This window comes from Oreochromis niloticus, linkage group LG5, assembly GCF_001858045.2.
Source record: "Oreochromis niloticus isolate F11D_XX linkage group LG5, O_niloticus_UMD_NMBU, whole genome shotgun sequence".
Taxonomy (NCBI): Eukaryota; Metazoa; Chordata; class Actinopteri; order Cichliformes; family Cichlidae; genus Oreochromis; species Oreochromis niloticus.
In genome coordinates this window covers 12,332,961-12,356,465 of record NC_031970.2, presented here as the reverse complement: position 1 = coordinate 12,356,465, position 23,505 = coordinate 12,332,961, and the positions used below count along the sequence as shown (strand labels likewise).

Here is a 23,505-nt window from a genome sequence, read left to right as displayed (position 1 = left end):
AAGTTGGTTTTGGTTTTTGAGTTGTCTTTGTAAATTAAAGTGAAAAGCCTTAATGCTACAGCTATTAATGGCAGTTGCATCAGTTTGATGAAGGTGAATACAGTCCCCATATTTCAAGATTCCCACCAAAGCTCTGACTGACAAAAACATTCATTCAAGGATCTGCACTTTCCTGTTGGTTTAATGCTACAGCCTCTTAGACTGCAGCTCTTAAATACTTGAACAGAAACAAAACATTGACTGAAATCTCATCTGTTTGGATGGCATGTCAGACAGCTTTGTAAAACCTGTCTCACCCACACCTTTCAGATGTCAGCAACTATCTGTCTTGCACATTATCTGTAGCTGGCAAGAAGCTGGCAGGCAATATTCACACTTTCTTTATGCAGAGATCGGTGGGCACTGTACTGCTTTAGCCCCATATCTTTATTTTTTACAAAGCCCAGTAAGTTCCATAAAGTAATGTTATTTGGCATGTGGGATCAAGTTATTTTTTTGCTCAAATAAGTGATATTTATTTGAGCAAGAACAAATGAACAAACGAATTATTGTGTGTGCTCAAGCTATTTATCTTGACAAGGAAATTTTCTACAGAATCAGGATATGGTTTAGCAAAAATTCTTAAGACTAATGCAGAACACCATGTAGACAGACAGGTCATGTAGAAACCACACATAAAAATAGGAAGTAAAGTAAATGTAAGTAAATATAACATATTTGAGCTTCTTTGAATTTTCCACTATCTGTTTCAGCAAAGGTTAGGTTACTCTTAGATCTTTCATTTACATTGGCCATATGGGGGCCACTAAAAATATAGGGGTGTCACATCAAAAACAAAATAATTAGTTTTATACTTTTATACTGTCGCCAAATACAGGTCGCTTGAAAAATATGGCAAACAAGAAAGAAAGAAAATAATTATATATCTAGTTAATTACCTGCTATTAAAGTTAATATCACTGGAAATAGGTACATATGCACATTAAAAAAAACAAATACAATTTTGAAATCCATAATAATCTGTTTTATTTGATTGATTGAGTGATTGATTGACTGACTGACTAAGATTCACACCTGAAAAGTCTGTTTCTTAAACTATGCACAAGAAAGGAACCCTGCCTTCCACCAATGGTTATAAAGCCCCTATGAATGACTTCAAAGGTGTACTTAAGTTCCTTTAGATGGAATGGGCAAAAAAGACCCATCATCACGGCAATAGCACTTGGGACATCAGACAGTATTACAGCCTCCTCAAGGACTACCAACACAGTGATGATGTTTTCTATCTCTTTCAACATCACAATGCCAACGCAACTTTAATCCCCTTGATGAACATGTCTTCATTATCTTTGGAATATAAAAGAATTCAAATAAAGAAAAAATATCATGTAACATCCTTACTTTAGAATAGAGGCGTCTACAAGGTTATGGAAATAATTTTTTTAAATGTGCTAAATGTTAGAACAGTGCTAGTTACATTATACTTAAATATGGATCTTAGCTCCAAAGATCCATATTTGGACAGAATCAGAATGTGCTTCCTTACTGGAAACAGTTCATTGTTTTTTCCGCACATTCACAATAGTATGAAAAAATAGCATATAGACATGGTCAGACAGGATGCATATCTGGCACTGATTGAAAACATCTACGTTGATCTTCATCCAATTTTCCACTGACTCCGAGCCAATGCCCTTAAATCTCTTCTCCAGTCTACAGAAGCCCCATGATGACAGGGCCAGGTGAGATCTGGTTTCTTGATATTCTGTCAGGGGCTGGGTTTCTGATCCAGCGTTTTTGAGTTTATATTGTGAGCTTCTCATGCTAGGTTGTGATATTTAGTTCTTGTGTTGTCATGTCTACGTCTCCCTGTTTCCTGTTTTATTTTGAAAGAGTCTTGTGTTCTTTGTTCATTAGTTTCACTTCCTCCGTGGCGTCATTATGTTTATTTCAGTCAGCTGTTTCCCCATGTGTTCTCACTTCCTGTGTGTATTTAAGTCCTCTGTCTTGCTTTGTTCATTGTCAGGTCGTCTGTTGTCCTACGCCTTAGTTTTCTCACGTTCATAGTTCTCTCCTAGTTATAGTTCACAGTTAACAGTTCATAGCTCATAGTTAGTGTTTTCCAGTTTTGTAATTTTGTTAATCAGTCACAATTAAAGACTTGTTTTTTGTTGAAAACCTGCAATTCCTCTCTCAGCGTCTGCTTCTGGGTCCTGTTTCCGAACACACCGACGAATCCTGTCGTGACATATTCAAGTACAAGTTAAGCAATTGCGTAACTTAATTGGTGAGTCAAATGAGTGCATACAGACGAGGTGTGTCCACATGATGCAGTTTATACAATGCTCCAAAAAAGCTGGAAAAATTTAGGCACAGTTGGAAAATCTGAAACCTCTGCAAGCATCCCATACATTATTTTTACTTCCATCTTAATTTTAGAGGAAAATAAACTTTAAATACATCACAAAAAATACTGTCATACACAAAAAATGCCTTTGCAGAAACCACGAGTCTGCCTCTCAAAGTGTACATGTCACAGTCCAGCCCTCATTTGTGCCGACTATCCTATTCTTCAGCCAGGCCACCTGTTCCATCAGCCACTGTATAAGAGGACCAGCTCCTGCATCCAGTCTCTCCCAGATTCTCAGCCTCCTAAGTGTGGTAATCAGGGTCTTTTGTAACCTCATTGTAGCATTAATGTCCTTTTCCCTTGTTCTCGGTGCCTCCCTGCTGGTGAAAAAGTGATTTTCTTATATTCCACACCAACCTGTGTCTACTGAGCTAGTCAGCTTCCTCAGAAAGCCTGCTTTGAAACATTCACATCACTTCCCTGCTTGCCTGCTCACTGTCATTCATCCTCCCCAGGGAGAAAACCGGTGGATGAACCCCACCCACCCCTGAAGTGCAAAAAAACCTATAGTCCCTCACAGCTCTCCTGGGTCCCTCAGTTACCAGTCCCCACCTAGTATTCAATAAATACTTTACTATTTTACAAGTTGCCTTTCATTGTCTTGCATTCTGCGTTTTGAAATGAAATGAGATTAGTGTTTCAGGAAGTAGTGTTTAGTTTTGAATTTCTGGCCTGGCCTGGTCTGTAAAGGTTTTCTGTCTTACTCATTTTGGCATCAAGGTAACACAAGCTTTCTTCTGTAAAAGTAGAAGATGCTCTGCAGTTCTGAGTTCCAAAATATATTTTGGGTACAGAATTACATAATTTTCAAGTGCAATATCACCACAACACCAACAATTAGCAGAGGTGGCAATCTCAGCAGTGTTCAGTTCACATGGTCTTAACAGACCAATGCTCTTAACAGTTTCACAGATTGTCACAAACCAGGCTTGAAAGAATCTAACCACAGTTTGTACAATCAGTGGTGTAAATCAGTGTATGGGTGAAGAAATGGTACATACAGTGTTGTTTAGTTGAAAAACCCAAACCAAAGCACAACCAGAATCCAAAAAGATGTGTCAGGGAGGAAAGCCACAGCAGAGCTCTGAGGGTTTTTATGGAGCACTTTAATGAGCCAGGTCTTGCCAGCATCACTGACCAGAAACAAGCCACGCAGTGCCTTCAAATTTCATAAATCATCACAGTACTCAAATAGTGTTAGTGAGGTTTATAAATTACCAACTTATGGCCTCACAGTAGACTCATCTCTGTGCTAGCTGTCCTGCTAGACCTCAGTGCAATGTGCAACATTGTTGGCCAAAATACTTTCTTACAAAGTTTAGAGCAGATATTAAAGGTACTGGGCTGAGTGATTTGAATCAAATCTATTTAATAGATCAAAATTTGTTCATGTAAATGGGGAGTCTTCTTCACATACTAAAGTTAATTATGGAGTTCCACAGGGTTCTGTGCTAGGACCAATTTTGTTTACATTTACATGCTTCCCTTCGGCAGTATCATTTAAGGGCATAGCAAACATTTTTATTGCTATGCAGATGATACTCAGCTTTATCTACTCAAGAAGCCAGATGAAATAGCAATTTGTTAAGCTGCAGAAATGTCTAATATCCTGCTTCTGAATTCAAATAAAACTGACGTTATTGTATTCTGCTCGTAATATCCCAGAAATAAGATGTCTATCAAAAGCTACAACATAAACTGGAGTCCAACACTAGTCAGACACAGGATCATGAAAGTAATACTCTATACCTGTTTAGACCATCAATCAAAAGCCAGTTTTAAAAACATCACTGATTATTTCCTGGGTTATCAATTCAAGAAATAAAGATGCAAGCCTTTCCTGAATTTTGTCATTGGTTTCATGGTGCATGGTCCTCTATGTCAGAATTATTGAACATCACTGTCAGTAATTTTTCACTACAAATGAACAGCTATTTCACATTCTACCAATTCTTCAGTTTCTTTTTCTTGAAATCTTTTAAAGTACAATATGGACGAAAACAACTTTTCTGTGACATAAAACTGGGGTAAATGTGTGATTTAAAAGGGCACAGATTAGAACAGCAAGTAACAGTTTCCCTATTCCTCAGATATTAACCTTGATGGACAACACAGTTTACTAATTTAATCCAACTGGCTCAATAAAGTCACTCCATGGGCATTTCAGTTCTTCATCTATGACACTGTGATCTCTTAAATGGACACAGAGAGCTTTCCTTAGATTTGAATGCTGCAGACAGTCTGGTGTGTGTGCAGGGTAGTGGACAGTTTTTTCAGTAATGTCTGTGACTGTTTTTAGTGTTTAATGATTGCCACAAGAACAGTTCAAAGTTTCCAAGTCCTCCTCATTCAAAAAACACAAACAAATGTGATCACCTAGACCTGGGAAAATAACTGAATGAAAAACCTTCAGTTATAAATGCTATTATAACCATGATAACATAAACATACTGGACTGCTACTGTTGATGAATAACTTGCTGGTAGTATATCTATTTATTTTATGTCACCTCCATGTGATCATCAATAGCCCTATACTACTGCTTAAGACGTGCCTTGACACTATAACCTTCATATCATTTATTCTACAGAACAATTGAACTAAGCAATAATCGAGTAATATGATAAATACACAAAACTTAATTTACCATTTCATTTCTATGAAAACATAAAAATACAAAAGATCCAGCACCAAGTTTGTCACACAAACAAAAACAAGAAGGAAAATATAAACAATGTTATTTTTATTGCGGCACATGGAATGAAGTTTGCCAAATTATGCAACAAATCAGTGAAACAACTCTGGGGATATTGCAGTATACCATGCCAAAATCAGTATCTTCTATCACTTTAGCTCTTTTATTATGGAAACTTACACAGTTTGTTCATATTGACTGCAAGAATTCGAACACACATTAAAAATGAAGCTATTGTTCTTAACTGTCAAGTATTTCAGAGAGAAATATAATACTACTTTTTAGAAGATGCATGTATAACCTGCAACCATGCATGACATATTACCTGATGTATTTGTCAAACATACACAAAAGGAAACTGTGTATGTGTGTTTTTTGTGTGAACAGGATATGAGGGAAATAACTAGTTAACATTACCTGGTTAGTGGCAGTTCAGTGTGTATCTCATGCTGGCTAGGTCATCAAAACTAATTTAAAGCTAGTCAATAGACCATGTGTAGAGTGCACCGTCGATGGCTACAGTAAATAACAGCTGAAGTGATTACGTGTGGGAAAACAGACAGGCTTATTACAACACTTAATCTGCTTTTAATTTGGTCCGTGCACCATAAAAGAGGGTGTCAGGATCATCTTATGTAACAGTCGGCTAATATTAACATAGCTGAAACAAACTTGTCTCCTAAAGTTTGGAGTCTCACAAAACCACAGTTTATACCTCAGCAAACTCAAAACGTGTTCCAGCTTTTGTATCTTTATTCCTTGTAGTTCTAACCAGTTTTACTCGCCTTGAAAACAGCTTCCAGTGGTGATGATGACGAAATGTCCACGTAATGTGAGCTTGCCCTTAACCACCAGTTGTTCATCATGTACCTCGATGACACTCATGGAAATGATATGCCATCCTGGTCATTTTTGAGTACGTTTTTGATTTTGGCTGTACATGAATTTTCAAGTTAACTTTTGTATACTTGAGATGTTTTTAACTTGTAATTCCATGTTATAACAATAAGTTCGGTAATCTATTGTCATACTGACATGCAAAATTACATGTTACAGTGCAAAACAACAGAAAAGAAGATCATGAAGGTAGGGTTGGGTATTGAATTTTTTCAGAGTGTCATCTGAATTAGAACAAATTCACACTAAATAAGGCGATGCCAAATTTAGGCACCAGAGCATATCTGGTTTAGCAGAGTGTTAGACAATGAGACAATATGACATGTTCTTTCAATGCGCTGAGGAGCAACAAGTACACACAGGTCAAAGGTGTGGTTATACTTTTCAAAACTCTACACAACGTTTGTAGTACAAATTGTAGAGTAGATCTAATCTGAGGATCAAAAAACACCTGATCAAACGCAAAACAGATCTAAAAATTGAAGTGTGCAAAGATTTTTGATAGCCTGAAAGCCAAGTCCACTAAAATACCTGCAGCTGACCGGATAATGACGATGGAACTTTTAGTGGGATATTTTCAGGTAATTAATCAGGTAACTTTGGATGTACTGGCATCAATTCAAACATGAAAGATATCTCAGATGCAAAAGCATTTCTTTACAGTTTACATTTTTTCTCCTCAAAATAAGCCAAGAATTTCCTGGACAGAAAGACCAGAAACACAGATAACAAAAGGAAAGCACAGAAGTCGTGAAGAAAATAACACTTGAAACTATTAAAAGCTAATGGATACCACAGGGCACGAAAACGAACGAGTCTCTAATGACCTCAAATGCACACCGTCATCATATAGTGGAGAGAACTCTGCTAATAAAATTTTATTTTACCCCAGTGAAATTGTTGCTGCCTTTGCATGTCGACTTGTCATCAGGAGGAATCATTTTCTGCGCATACTAAACAGCCGTATAGCAGACGACTGGATAATGAATCTCGCGATGCTCAGAAAATATTTATAGTAAATCATCTTGTGTGTAAAATGGAATATTTAAGTGGCTTATTTCCATATTGTTAGAGATGCATATGAATTTATATTGTATTACAACATACATAATTTGTGTGCATTAGATTAAAAAATTATTTTTCCCAGGGGAAGTTTAGGGGCTTCAGAAAATCTCTCGCCTTAAAATAGAGAGACAGAGATCTTCTGAAAATGTGAGGCATTATTCGTGTTTTTAGAAAAATATGATGCCTCCACCTTCCTCCCCCTCACTATGATAGCTGGCTTTTCACTCTGAATGACTGTGAATATATTTGATTTCCAGTGTAGTCAAATTGTATGTCTTAAAAACTTCTTCTGAGAGACATTAACACAGCCCATCGGCTACTCTTGGTTGAAGAATTTGTCATCCTGGCCAATACAAACGCAGCAACAAAATACTTTTCATCCTTAGTCCAGAGGAAAAACAGTGGGGAGAAAAAAGTTATATTTCATTGAAAGGGTCTGTAGGCGCAGCTCTACGCCTGTCAGTTGAAATGGAAATCATTTCACCAGTTAAAGGCACACAGACTCCAGTTTGCTCATACTGATCACGCCCTCCCTGTGTCTCTCTGAGCCTCTTCGGTTTAGTTTCATCACATATAGAACTGAATCTGTGTATATCATGCTACCAGGAGGCTCAGGAGAAAAAGCAGGACGGCTTTTGTGATAAAAATAATGCAGATTACGTGAGGAGGTAGCCATGGATACAACATCCAGTCACCCTTGTCAGTGCATATATGGAGAGATTTATGTGTTTCCACCTCAAGTAGTTGTCTAAATGCTGTGTGTTGTCAGATAGCTGCCGTGTAGGTGGATCCTGACCCTAGGAAGTCACAGCGTTACATAAGCCTGATGGATTTGAATCACAGCTTCCATTTCATAATTAACATTAATACTGAAAAGTTTCTCTGGAAAACTGTGTCTCATTCCAGCGGGACTGCTGATCCACGATTTCATGGTATCAATGGTTTCTGATGGGTTCCTGCTGTTTTCACAGAAAACTCCCACATACGAGACCTCATAAAACCCTCCAGCTGAAGTGTAAACATGTTAGTTTAAAAGCCGAACATGTTCGAGTGGAATATAAAAGGACAATTCAGCTTTTTTTCTTTTTTTTAAACAACCTGTTTGATGGTTTGTTCATTCTCAAAGGGGAGAGATAAAATTGTGAATCATTTCACTCGTTAAATTGTAGTTTGTTAATTTTTTACTAAGCAAAGATTTTATTCAGAGACCTGTAAAACCACTGATTAGTAGGGATGGGAAGTGATGTGAAGAATTTACCCTTTCTAATTCCATTATCGATTCTCTTATTGATGATCTTATCGATTCTCATTGTGTTCCCACTGGCTCTGCTTTGAGCGTCACAACCTATCACTAAGCAGCATATCAAAGACATTACATCTGTGCAAATTAATTGCATGTTGCTTGGTCACATATTTTTTAAATGTTAGATATATTTGCCCTCTTTTGGTGTCCCACACATCAACACAAATCCCTGTCCTAATGAGGACACATATGATCCTTCTCTTCGTATTTAGGTATGAACAAAAACCTGATGACACAAAGCAAAGATGAAAGTGATCGCTACTTTAGAAACATGAACAGGTAAGAACGGAGGCTGCGGCCTGACTGCTCATCCCTTTGTTACCTGTGTGAAGTTCAGGATCTGGTTGCTGGCCTGGGGTCAGCACTCACTCAGCTTTAGCATCACTCTGGGTACTTGGCTAGCTTGGCGTTAGCATGCTATCTGCACGAGCGCTTGCAAAGAGTTGTGTTAGCTGTATAAAGCGGTTGTTTCTGTCCTGGATGCAGGTGATTGTAGTGCAGGTGCAAGTGGAACCAAGCAGAACACTAACAATTCCAAGGACCTGAAGTACTGAGATCCGGTTCTCCACTCACATTCCTGCCATCTGCTGAGTCTACTTTTATAAACCTGTGAAAGCGTTCTTTATCACATGACTGTAAATGAATATGTTTATAATGTCGACTCATATTTTCAGTTTATAGGATTTATTTTTCATTCACCTTCTCCATTTGATTTAGTGAGAGTGAGACAGCGACACACACTTTTTATTATTAATTATAAAATGTATTTGTCTCACGGTCTAGCAGGATCTTTGACGGACATCACTTGATGTTCACTTTGCAGGGTTTTTTTTGTTTGTTTGTTTTTTACAGTAGAGCATTATTGCGCACTCTCCTGCTAACAATATAATAGCCAGCTACTAATGTCATTCCAGCTTTGCAGTGTGAAGGTAAATTAAACATAAGCTTATTTAAGAAAATGCAGATACCGTTTACGCAATGTCATACTTGATGCTGAGCATTCATAGGTCATTTTTGAGGCCCATAAAGCCACATTAACAGGAGAAACAATGGTATAAGTTACAGGTGCATGGCCGAGGCCAGGAGTTATTTGGCTAGGTTTAGGGGGAAAAAAGTGGTTTGGATTAAAATATGCATCTTCACAATCAAAACCCTGCTCATGGAAAAATGGTAATTTGGGAGTGGCACTCTTATTACACTACTGCCATAACCAAACGCATCGGGAGAAAGAACCCAAAGGATGGACAAAAGTTCATGTATGAATGACCCATCTCAGTGGCTTAGACAAAATAGACTGACTTTCCCTCAAACCTAGAAATTTACAGACAGTAGACAGTAATAATGGACAAGACTAAAGCTAAAACACAGGTCATCATAAAGTAGTGTTCTTATAACACGGAAAGTTAAGAATAAGGGAGTTTAAAAATGACAGCTAAACTGGCTTCAACTGGCATGTTTAACAGATAATGAAATATGGAGGTTTTTTTCAGTTGGGAGAAAAAGTTAGAGAGACGAGGCTGAGCTGTTTGGACATGTGCAGAAGAGGGATAGTGGATATACTGAACAAAGGTCATTAAAAATGGAGCTGCTAGGCAGGAGGAAAAGTGGAGGACCGCAGAAAAGATTCAGTGATGTAGTGAAGGAGGTGTGCAGAGGGTTGGTGTGACAGAGGCGGATGCTAGAGATGGAGGCAGATGTGGCGTCCACTAAAGGGAGCAGCTGAAAGAAAAGGAAGAAAAAAGCAAAGGGAAAAGTAATATGACTCAAATTATATCTGTAAATTAAAGAAACATAATGTCTAGGCTTTCACAGAGGATAGGAATATTAGAATAAACTTGTTCATTCTGTGCAACTGCAAATATAAACAAAATTAAATAGCTATTTATTTTGGTATTTAGATCATTCAGGTAGGCACATTCAGGGCTGATTCATGTTTCTTTTTGCCTGTGGATTAGTCAAAGGTGCTGCTGTTCTCTCCCACTCACTGAGCACAGTCAATCTAGAAACCTGCGAGGAGGATGAGTGTTGATTTCTTCAAGGGACAAAAGTTAAATGTCCCACTAAGGCTGCCGGTTTATTTCTATTTATTAAAGGAAAAGAAAGCTGCTCAAGGAAACTTAAAAGTAACTGAAAGTACAAGTAAATAAAAAAAGTTTGTATATCTTCCCCGGGTTGTGTCCTGAGGGGGCTGTGGTGATGTTTTGAAAGCAGAATTTGATATGCTCTGTAGCATTTACTTTAAAGCTTTAGGAATTTATTGTTTTGCAGATTTTAAAATACAAATCTTGTTAAGCTGAATACATCCCCCTGGCAATTGTGTGATCGTTTTTACTTCTGGTGACCACCAGAGTACCATGACACCACCATGATTCAGAGGTTTCCACATCAATTTCTAAACCTGAATCAAGCATGGCCATCATGTGGGCACCTAAATCTATGATTTTCTTCTTCTTCTGAGTACCTTGAAAAGCAAAGCTTCAAGGAGCAAAATAAAATGTGTTTCTGGATCTGTATCTGTACAGAAAGTTTAAACAGAAAATATTATGAAGAGAAAACTGCTGTTATAAGGCTTAGCAACTTAGCTAAGGTGAAGATAGTTGATTATTGATCTGGAATAAGTGATAAAGCTATGTGCTTAATGTAAACAGCTTTTTATTTGTTGTAATACAGCTGAGATTCTGTCTAGTGAATACTTTTACTTTGTGTATATCGAGTATATTTTCATGTTTAAAATTTTAATTCAGTAATGAGATATCATTTGAAGAAGCTGAACATTAATATTTGAAATACAGAGTTTGGGTAATAAACTTGAGTAATGGTCCCTACATGTTTCTCCAATTATTGGTAAAGCTGTGAAAAATATAGGCCGCCTTCTTCTTTCAGCTGCTCACTTTAGGGGTTGCCACAGCAGATCATCTGCTTCCATCTATCCCTAGCACCCTCCTTTGTCACACCAGCCCTCCTTTGTCCTGCTTTGCTACATCCATGAATCTTCTCTGTGGTCTTTCTCTTTTCCTTTTTCTTGGCAGCTCCATATTTAACATCCTTTGCCCACTATCCCTCCTCTGCACATGTCCAAACCCTCTCTACCTTCCTTCTCTAACTTAGTCTCCAAATTGCTCAACCTGAGCTGTCCCTCTGAAAGTAAGACGATGGGGCATGCACTAATTTCAGATACTGAGGAGTAACCAGACATTTGCACAAACACCGCATTAAATACCACACGATTTATCCTCTGAGGATGCTGAAGATCTGAACCTAACTGTATTTTCAAACAGGATGAACAAGTTTAATTCTGAAGCACTGAGTCTTGCAGTTATAAATAAACACAAAGTATAAAGTTACATTTCCATGAAATTCACCACAGCTGCTCAGGACTGCAGTAACTCTGAGCTGCAGGTGGAATCAGTCTTTTGTATCTGTGTGAAACTGCAGGGCAGAAGCACCAATAACACATCACACAGTGATGTATGACGCTATTACACCACAGACAACAAGATCAGTCAGAAGCCTGCTTCAGTCTGTGCCGCACAAATTATTATTTTTTTTTAAACAACAGCTTTCAGTGATTTCTACCATTAATACATTTTTAATTAGATCATCAATTTATGGTAAACAATATTCTGCTTATATTGTTAGTGGCTGTGGAATGAGTCAGAGCAACAAGTTTAATTTCCAGTTAATCATAAGCTGACGTAACGGACGAAAAGATTAAAAAGCAAATTTAATATGTTTAATGTAATCTGAGTCATAAAGAATGAGAGCACGGCTGGGTAGACTGCACCGGTCAGACAGGAATCCTCTGACTGAGAAAATGTCCAGGACACAATCTGCATTCCTGGCTGCTGTTTCATTGAGGCTGGCTGAAACACATAAATCCTATAAAACGGATACTCAGACATGTTGAGGCTACTGAGGCTGTCAAAAGGACATTTTGGGAAATTACAAGTATCCCTTCTGTTTTGCCTCTTCGTGTGTTTGTATTACTCATCTTGTGTGGACATAAATCTGTTTATATGGTCACATTGTGGGGACCTGTCTCCCATTTTAAAGCAAAAGTTAAGTCCCTATAAAGTAAGCCATTGAATTATGGGGTGAAGGTTTGGTTTAAGGTCAGGGTAAGGTTTAGGCAAGTAGGGGATATGGTTGTGGTAAATCTCCAGGAAATCAATATAAGTCAATGAAATGTCCTCTGAAGTGTCATAAACACAACTTTGTGTGTGTGTGAGCTCCTGCTGCCTTTGCAGCCATGAGCAGATGGAGAGGTGACTTTCTTGCCCTGAACTGAGTCTCTTGGGATGCTCTCCCTCCAGGCTGTGGACAAGCTCCAGCAACTAAATAGATGCCTTGAATGGTTTAGGTTATGGATCAGGGCCCCCACTTAAAAAACATTTGCAAACTAAAATATGCTAAGTTGCAAAGTAAGTCAGTTGCAGGTACAGTATTATCATTGCGATTCTTTTGACTGCGCATCACTCTCAGCACGTCCTTTTGGATGTGACTATGATATGAATGAAGTCGTCTGACACCCCTCAGAGCTTTCCGTAAGTCTTAAAAAATTTTCATGAATCAGTTTACACATTCAGATGTCGCTGAGTCAAATCAAAAGTAAACACAGAAAGAAGTTCCCTCCATTAGAGGGCATACAGCGGGCGTAGTGTGAGCAGCACGTAAGCCGAGCAGCAGCTTCACTTCTTCATCTGTTTCTACACAGGAGGCGTTCAGGCACAGTTTAGAAGAGCCCAAAAACATGTTGACGGCAGTAGTGCATGAAAAAGCAGGAGATAGATTCATTCACACTGTTTGTTCAGATTTTATGCCTTTTAAAAAAAAAAAATGTATTGTGCATGTTTTCATTTTGAATGTTTTTTACAATAATAATGGATTGCATTTATATAGCGCTTTACAATTCCACTATTCATTCACTCTCATATTCACACACTGGTGGAGGCAAGCTACAGTTATAGCCACAGCTGTCCTGGGGCAGACTGACAGAAGCGAGGCTGCCATATCACCAGTAGGCAATAAGGACACAACGACCAAGACAGACTGAGCTGGGGATCGATCCGGCAACCTTCTGGTTACAAGACGAGCTTCCCAACCCCTTGAACCACAGTCGCCCCGTTTTCTGTGTCTTGGAAAAGGCTTGTAACTACATATTAAAAGTGCTGTACAAAAAAACACTATTATTAAAGCAAAAATATATGAAACAAATATGTATGATTAAACTAGGAGGATATATGTTCTGTCAGATGGACACAAGCCAAACAACTGTCTGCTTATCAACACATCTGTTTTCTTCTGCTTGTTTCGGTCCTCATCTCAGAAGGATAGTTAAGGAAACAACGTGGAGAGCCTGGTTAACCCCCGTAGTGCATTTCATAAGTGCGAAGTTAGTGTAACCCATAGTCAGAACAGCCCACAATTATGAGCATAAGATTCAGCTTGAAAAGCCTGTAATTTCCTTTTTAAGACTCTCAGGATTTGTGGAAGAGCAATTCAGAAAGCACTTAAGCACTTAGACGACCTTGAGTATAGGGATGGGTTCCAGGAGGTTATTTTGAATTATTAAATAACCTAAATACCTGAATTTGTTAAGCTCAAATGATAACAAATCTCTTATTAAAGTTTAAATTTCTTTTTGCTGTGTTTTTTTAACCACAGAACACGGCAATGTAAGCAGCATCTCTCTTTTTTTCTTTTGTTTTTTGCCAGTGCCGAATGTTTTTGTTTCCTGACTGCCACTACTGACTTCAACATCATCTCCAGCTATTTGAAACTCAACCTGATGAAAAAGAGGTTGATCTGATACAAGGTTATCATGTCACAAATCATTACCAACCCAAAGTTTTAACAAAATGAACAGCATGTTGACCGTAAGAGGCTTGTGCTTTAAATTTAGCTTAAAGCCAGAGGCAGTCAAGAGGACACTGAGGACATAAAGACCCTGTCAGATTCAATGAGTCCATTGAAACATCCCTCTATCTATATTTCAGAAAACTGAATTTTCAGAACCTTATCAGCTTAATTGTGTTAGGTGTAGTCCACACCAATGCAATTACTGCATCGAGAATGGGAAACACAATGTAACGTCAGAGACGAATGGATGCTCCCACTGCTACGAAAGGATCCACTGGACATGGTTTAGGTATCTGACCAGGATGATGCCTACAGGCAGCTTGGTCATGTTCAACTGGGAAAAGACCCTGGAGCAGAACCAAGACATGCTGAAGAGATTATGTCTCTTTTCTGGCGTGATAATGCCTTGCTTTCCCCAGAGGAGTGCGAGGCAGTACAATCAAGCTGTGCTTGCCAATATGTCAATATCATGTCAATATGGACCAAAAATCTCTGAGGATTGTTCACAGCACCTTGTTGAAGGGCCAGAGTTGTCTGTATTTTCTGAGGCGGCTGAGGTCTTTTAACATCTGTGCAATGCACAGGATTTTTTTACTGTTGTGGCCAGCTCCATCCTCTATGCTGTTGCACGCTGGGGCAGCAGGTTGAGGGTCGCAGACGCCAACAGACTCAATAAACTGAGACCAGTAATGTTGTGGGAATAGAGCTGGACTGCCTTAAGGTGGTGTCGGAGAGGCGGATGTTGTCCAAGATAAGGACAATACTGGATAAAACCTCCCACCCACTCCACGAGGTGCTGGCCAGTCACAGAAGCATGTTCTGTGAGAGACTGAGATTACCCAAATGCACCACTGAACGACACAGGAAATCATTCCTGCCTGTGGCTATCTCCCTGTACAACTCCTCCATCTGATGCACACTACACAGTGCACCCTTTTGCTCATGCTCTACAGTAAAATAACAAATAACAAGGTTTACAGTTTAGAGTAAAATGTCAGTCATATATATTTCACCTCTGTAATATTCTGGATATTTATAGTTGAACTATTTGTATATATTAGAGCTATTTCTTATATTTTGTAAACTTACATATAATATATTGTATTATTTAATTTTGTTCAGTCGGGTACTGACTGTCTTGGAGCAACTGTAACCACATAATTTCCTTAGGGATGAATAAAGTATTCTGATTCTGAACACTGACCTTTCAAAATAGGCTAACACCCTCAAAATCTCACCAGGACTACATGAACCATAACATGCAATATTATGATGGAGAAAGAGAAAGAATCCATGTGCATGTATGTGGACCTGGGTCTGTATGCCAAAGACTGTGAGTGGCAGAATGCATTCTACAGGTAAGAGTGACAGTCACAGCTGGTCTGTGGATTCTGAAAGGTCTGTCAACTCACTCCTCTTTGATACAAACCCACAGTCAAGCTGACTGTTCACGAGAGGACAAATCGACCCTTAGTTCACCAGGAAATGTCCTAGTGTTCCCAAAGGCCAGTCTGCCCCTGGAATGGAAACAGACCATGGATAAAGTTGGGGGGGAAAAAAACCAAAAACCAACAGACACAAACTTATCCTACAAGTTTTTATATTTTGTTTTTATTAACTAATCACTAAAATATCATCTTAACCCTCTTGTCCCTCGCATCCCCCAGTGTGACACCAGCACTCTACATGTCATCTCTCTCTCTTTGTCTTCGGCCAACAGTAGCACAGTTTTCACCAGCACCCAGTTAGCAAACAGCACCAGAGGTGGTTGCTGGTAACCCGGGCCCCCGCTGATCCAGTATGGAATGATCCACATGTTTTGTTTGGGAACAGAACTAGAGGCACAGTGGATTGTGGCCCACCCATAGCCAGGTTACAACAATATTATCTACAATAGATAAGTAAATGTCAGGATTACCTGTTTTTGATGTTATAGATGGAACACACAAAAAAATCAGAGCCTGATACTTATCGTATTTACAGATGCTGGACTTTGTCAGATTAAAAGTTCAGTTCTTCTCCCACCTGTCCTGCCACTGCAGGATATATTGACATTAGAATCACAGGTGTGTTGTGACAACAGTATGCTACAGAGGGGTGGTAAAGGACTGCAATGAATCAAGCAGGTAAGTCTTGACAAGGCACATTATTTTTATTTTAGTTACAGCGTGGGGGGGTGTCGGGTCTAACATCAACAATGACATGTTACAAAAGTGTAATGAGCATCCAACACATTGAAAGAGCTGACAGCTGGGCACCAGTATTATCAGACAACTTTTCATTTTATGAGGAGAATCAGTCTGAAGTTCACTGCAAAAACTTTCAATTTCACATCCACATTTTAAAAAGTAAATAAATAAATAAAAATACTACCTCTTTTTGCAAGTATGTTTTCCTTTTATAACACTCCAATAGTCTCAACCAACAGCGTCCAGCTTTGATTTATGGAGAGCTAACAGCAGGACGATCAGTGGCAGCTTGGCTTCCAGTAAAACACTCCACTCACTGATATCACTTATTGAGATTTATTAAATAAAAATCTACACCATTTTTTAAAAAAGTTTCAAAAAAAATTAAAACATTTTAAGACAACTCGCTCCAAGCCCTTTGAGTTTACTAAACTGAGGTGTGACCTGTTGTGTCAACTACATCCACCATGAACTCTGCATCCTGACACAAAGCTCAGCAACTACATTTGCTGATACTGTAGTCCAAGCAAGAAGACACTTCTGAGTTTGGGCAACATGAAATTATCTATCTTCAACACCCCAGTATCTTAAGAGGAGGGGGTCTTTATTGGCCCACTGATACATAAATGTAGATCATAATCTGATAGCATTGTTTTGTTGCAGTGACATAACGATCCAGACCATACCAACAGAAATCAGCAAAGAAATTCACTAAATTATGGATTTCCAGTCCTATAAGCACATGTATTTAGCTCTCAACTCTAAAGGTACAAGGTAGGTGCTATTCCTATCAACAGCTCCTTGCTGCTATACTTTGGAACCACTTCATTTTCAGTATGGAGCAACTTCTATGACAAATTGACTCGACTTTAGTACTGAGAATCAACTGTGGTCATTAAAGTTCTGTCTCTTTCCCAAACCTAAATAGTGCTTTTCAGCAAAAGAGTCCAGAGTGACCATGCCAAAAGCAGGGACGCCTCCAGAATCCCCGCCCCCACCCGGGTGGTGGCAGATCAGCTCAGGAGAGTGACCAGGAACAACCCTGTTGTTGTTTGTTTACTTGTTTATTTATTTATACATTTGCAGGGTTGTGCAAAGACAGTTCACTGAAACATCCTAAAAGATCTGAGGGACACCATATGTTGTAAATAAACTAAACTGTTTGTGGATGCTCCTGCCAGTTATCTAGTGTGACCATGCTGAAAAGATGAACGGGTGGAGTGTTAAGGTGCTGGCTAATCCTAGCAAGTGAAGTTAGCATCTATTAGCTGTATGGATGCAAAGCACAAACACAGACTAGACTGCATCAGTGCAAGAAAATGGATGGATGAATAGATTGGGACACCTAATGATAGCTACCAATAAACAATAATATAAGAGGAGTTATTGTAATTTTGGACGTTATTAAAGTTAAATGATAAAAGCGGATCGACTGAGCTAACTGTCAAACTGTTAATGCTAAGATATAAAATTCCGATATACAGAAATTTGGATGTGCATTCTAAGTACATTGGCATCCATTATTGCTGCATATTATTGTGCTATATGTGCATTGTGGTGAGTGCATTTTATTGTATATTCCATATCTGCCATGTTAAAGCTTTGTAATTTGATGCTATTAACTGTTTTGAGTATCTTATACTATATCACGCTATCTTTTCCCCAAATCGTTTCTGGCATCAACACCAGAATAGAAGGATAAGGTGACCCCCTCCAAATGCTGATAATGTTAAGTTCAGAAATTTGCTTTTACTTGATTATACTGTACGTGCATTGCACTCTAAAGAATCCTTGTAAAATGATATGCCATGTTACTTTTTTGTCATTTTACTTCAGCCAACATAAAAGAAATATTAAACTGGTATTATTATTAATTCATTATAATATTTGTAACATAATGGTGATTAATCTGGTTGGAGGACTCCTTGTGAATTTTTGATCCTCAAACAGACTCTGGAATAGCTACTGCTCACCAGCAGTTCATTCATCTGTCTGTGGTCAGCCAGATGACGCTAGTTGCTGCGAGTCGCTGGACGCCTGTTATACCAATGCTGCGAATGGCCTTTTCAATTCTTGTTGACATGAAACACAAAAAAATCTCTGAAACTGTAAGATGTGGCATGTGTTAGTTTACAGCTTGTTTCTACAGCCCACCAAATCCACATTCAAGATCAATGCCTAATTACTAATTGACATAATAAGCTCGTTATTTATGTTAGAATGAATACATAATGTCATAATAATATTATTACTGGAAGATGTCTTCCTGTATTTTTTAACCGAGTATTGAAGTTTCCCACTTGGCCGAATATTTACTAAATGGTATGCTCATAAACTTCTTGGAAAAAACAAAACAAAACAGATAATATGTTGACAGAAAATTACCAGGATGTTTTCCATTTTTCACAATGTGCTTTTCCTGACTTTACTAACAATCACATTACATCATATCCTGTCAATTAGACACACCCACTGGAATTAAAACAAAGTGGATGCTCTAAGTTAAATGTTTCTGAATTTATGTTATTAAGATTTACTGTTAAAAGAACTGGGTGGATGGATGGATGGTTTAAATATGCAAGTAGCGTCAGATGTTCTGTGAACCAATGGTATCCATTTTTATTCATATATTTCAGAATTAAAAAGAAACTCATCTGGATCTGCACTGAAATGCTCCTTAAATCCCTTCTCTCCAAGTTTGATGAAATATCTGTTTGGTAGTTGTTTGTATAATCTTGCTGAAAAAGAGACAAACAACTTGCAATGATCCTTTGCCTTGGAGGAGGAACAAAAAACAATACAAAACACAAGTCAGACAAATTCAAATACAAGAAAAAAAACAGTTTCCTTGTAAATATGCTATTTGAAAAATGCTTACTTGAATGTACAACTTATTTGCTGAGTTGTAAAATGCAGTATATTGACATCTCCAACAATAACTGGAAGGAAACTGTGTAGTGCAAAGGTTATATGGTGTTTCAAGTGTAAATTGAGACTGGTGAAACTGACGTCTCACACACGCACACAGTAAGGATGAGATAGGGACTGACGGGGACTTTGAACATTTCTGCAGCTCTCTTTCATCTGCAGTCAGTTTTTTATCTAAAGTGAGGCAGTGTAATGTGCTGTTAAATGGCAGCTTTAACCACCTCTCTGCCTCTCTGTCATTAGCATAGCGTAGGAGGAAGAGCTGATTGAGTGGCCAGTTGGCAGTCAGAGAGAAATTTCTTTTCAGAATCTTTGTTCAAGTTCTGCATTTGCACCAGTAAAAAAAAATAAAAAATCACCATCTCATCAACATCCACCTCCACCTCTGATTTATAATGATGTGGTCTCTGTTTTTTTTCATATCTCCATATTAAACAGATGTGCACAGGAGCTTGGAGGCTTTAATAAATCATTTTCATGGAAGAAGTTCAATAGATTTTACCCAGAACTAAACACAACAAAGAGAATGAAACCCAACCAAACCCCCCATAATGAAGGAACACATGACACAAGAACAGTTCAGTAGACTGCTATTTCAAGCAGACCCTTTGCTGATTGTTGGAGATTCAATTAAATTCAAGACAGATTCAATTGAATGTCTTTTAACTGAACATAAATCAAAAGACGTGCCCAACCACAGGGTCAAGACTCCTCCTGGAAGTCCCCAAATAAATCTGAGGGAAAAAAATATAACTACTACTCAATAATATTGGCTTTTTCTAACTTTTCTCCATAAATTTTTATTTCATTCACCAATTCATCTTGTACTTGTACTTGTTCTTGTACTATGTCTTGGCCTGTGTCTCAGGGGCAGATGTCCAGACCTCCCTGTTCCAAGATGGTCATACCCAAAACACCTCACCAAAGAGGTATCTTTGTCATGTTTTAATCTTTAATTTTACTTAAAAAATATTCATAATAATAAAAAGAACCATCCATCTACCCACCTGTCCAGTTCAAGGTCACAGGAGGGCTATCACAGTCATGGGTTGAGAGGTGGACAGGTTGCTAGTGTGTTGCTGCATCCACTTTCTTATTGTTTGTATTTACTTCTAGGCAACAAAACTCAGGAACTTAATATAACCATCCATCCATTCTTTTCAGCTTATCCTTGTCAGGGTCAAATAGTTATGAAACTTAATTGATGTTAAAATAAATGTCTTGAGAAAAGAGAAAAGTCTTTTCTCACGGATCCTCTTTGTTTTCAGCACAGTGGTTAGATCATGGTTACAAGGGTGGAGTTGTTTAGACTCTTGGGTGTGTCCAACAGATGGACACAATATGATGTAATCTGATAGCTGTGGTTCAATTCACTTCAATTTTATTTATATAGTACCAAATCACAATAACAGTTTCCTCAAGGAGGCCTTTTACATTCTAAGTTAAAAACCCTATAATAATAAAGCGAAAACAGAGAAAACCTCAACAATCACATGATCTCCTGTCAGCAATTGTTTTGGTGAGAGTGGAAAGGAAAAACTCCCTTTTAACAGGAAGAAACCTCCAGAAGAACAAGGCTCTGGGAGGAGCAGTCATCTACAGCAGTGTTTCCCAACTACTGTGTGTAAAATGATCAGGTGTGCCGTGGAAGATTATCTGGTTCCACCTGATTAGTACTCTAAGCGATCGGCGTGAATAACGCACAGAACAATTACATTTTCTTCCACTAGAGGGCAGTACAGCTACCTACTCTAATTAAATGGGTTTCCAACTGCCAGTAAAACAGAAGAAGATAAAGAAGCAATTACATACTAGTCATGCTGTGAGAAGACGCAGCATGTAATAGCAATAGATAAATATTTGAAAAGAAAAAGTAGTCAATCTGACCTGGGCCCTGGAGAAAGTTCCTACCCAGATGAAGGCCCTAGCATGAGTTGTGGTCAGAAGAAAGCAAAAAATATATATTGTGGACCAGTGTTGGTCAAGTTACTTGAAAAAAGTAATTAGTTCCTAACGTTTTTCCTTTTCCAAAAAAAAGTAATCCCGTTACTTTACTGATTACTTATTTTCAAAATTACTTCGTTACTTTTCAAAAACATGATACACAACCTGAATACGTAATAAAGCAATAGACCTTTCAGCCCAATTCTATTTTTTATGCATAATCCATCATATAAAAATGAATTAAATGGAAAGCCTCTTTCTAAAAATTGTTTTACCTGTTTTAATATTTTAATTTTTTTTATCTTTTAATTTTTGCATTAAGCAAAAATTTAATTATATGCAATTGTCTTTGTCTTGAAGAAAAAACCTATTTTAAACCTATTTTATGCATATTCCAGCATATAAAATAAAATAATGTTTTGTGTTTACACTCGCGCTTTCAAATAGATGCAAGTAAAACACAGCAAAAAATAAATAAATTCAAAGATTCAGTGGCACGAAGTCTTGTCGCTCTTACATCTATTGTCACCTGTTTAGCAGGAGTGGGGCGGGTGGAGGTTTGCCCGGTCATGTCAGTGGGGGGATCCGGGATTTCTCTGTGAATTTCACATTCCTGTGGCGGGTTGCTAGGTGCTTGCTCAGATTTGAAGTTTAATTTTTCACTGTAGAAAGAAGTTTTCTTCCCACGCAAAGTGTACAGCGGACACTAATGTTTTTGTCACCTTTTACGGTATAAAACATAAAGTCATGTTAGTACTTCCACGCTTTAAACGCTGCATAGTCTTACTCTCTCCCGTACTCCATATTATTCATTGGTGATATACACACGTCTGTTGCTGCCATGGATGTCGCACGCGCTTAAGTCATTGTCATAAGACACTCTCACAAACAAAATCATGACAGTTTAGTAACGCAGTAACGCAGCGTGCTTATGGGAAAGTAAAAGTAATCTAATGTCTTTTTTTGCAATAGTAATCCCTTACATTACTTGTTAGATGAAAAAAGTAATCGGATTACAGTAACGCGTTACTGCCCATTTCTGTTGTGGACAAACCGAGCCAATTTCGCTATACCTGGTGCATGGGGAAAAGTTATCAATACGCTTTTTGTGACATTTTTATTTGGTGGTGATTTTTCTAATGTGAAAAGTTTCCAAAAGGTTGGGAAACACTGATCAAGAGTGACAGAATAGACAGGATAAAGACTAGCTGTGGAAGAGAGCCAGAGATTAATAATAAATAATGATTAAATGCAGTGTGGAAAAGGTGACTGAAGAAGAAACACTTAAATAAGTTTTTAAATAGGTAAATGGCAAATGCCATTCAATGCCTAGCTAAAAAAAAATACAGAAAACATCCAGTATAACATCACAGGAGGGCTGGAGCCTAACCCAGCTGTCACTGAGGAAGAGGCTGGATACACTTTGGACAGAGTGTATCCAGGCTGCCAGTCAGTTGGAGGGCATAATAGGTAAATGTTAAAATTAATTTTATCAGATTATATCAATCACTTTTACAATTTTATATTCAAAAAAATATGATTTTCATCTTTAAATTGTACTTTACCTTTAAAACAGTTTTTAAAGTAAAAAGATTACAATTTTATTCATTAATAATAAGATCTCAGATTTAATCTTGAATTTTTTAAAAAGAAAATAAAAGTTTTACATTACAACAGGTGTTTTCCATTAATTTCCCCCCAACTTTTGCGACAAAATAAGTGAATACACAAAAAGAGGTAAAAGGGGTATTTCATGAAGAAACTTACAAAAAACATTCTGATTTTTATCCTAAAACTTTAGTCTTGAATTATTTTGGAATTGATATGATGGCTTCAAATGCACACCAGTATAGTGATTATTTAATATGACTTTTGTCGTGGCTTTTGCCACAAACTATACTTTTTCTAAAAAATAAATAAATAAATAAATTAAAAAAAAATCATATTTTGGCTTTATTATTTTTTGACTCAAATTATTACTGTTTAGTAACTATTTTTTATTTTTATTTATTTATTTTACCAAAATGTCATAGAAGATAGGGTAATATTTTTTTCCTTTAATATTTTACTATTGGACTTTTTCTTCGGGGCAGGGTTTTCTGAAAACGTGAAGTAACTATGGCTTTAGTCTTTAAAAAGCTTTATCTCAAAGTTAGTCTGACAACAGGTTTTCCAAACATACTAAAACATTTGGGTGAAAATAACGGGCTACAAA

General features: G+C 37.7%; 1 long non-coding RNA gene across 1 annotated transcript in view; it reads right to left on the bottom strand.

Annotated features, from left to right (window-relative positions):
- Positions 1–563: 563 nt before the first annotated feature.
- LOC102075607 (uncharacterized) overlaps positions 564–23,505 on the bottom strand; it is a 38,904-nt gene continuing 15,962 nt past the window's right edge. Inside the window, exon 3 of the long non-coding RNA XR_003220097.1 lies at positions 564–2,238. This is a non-coding gene — a long non-coding RNA (uncharacterized LOC102075607). The remainder of the gene's footprint in view (positions 2,239–23,505) is intronic.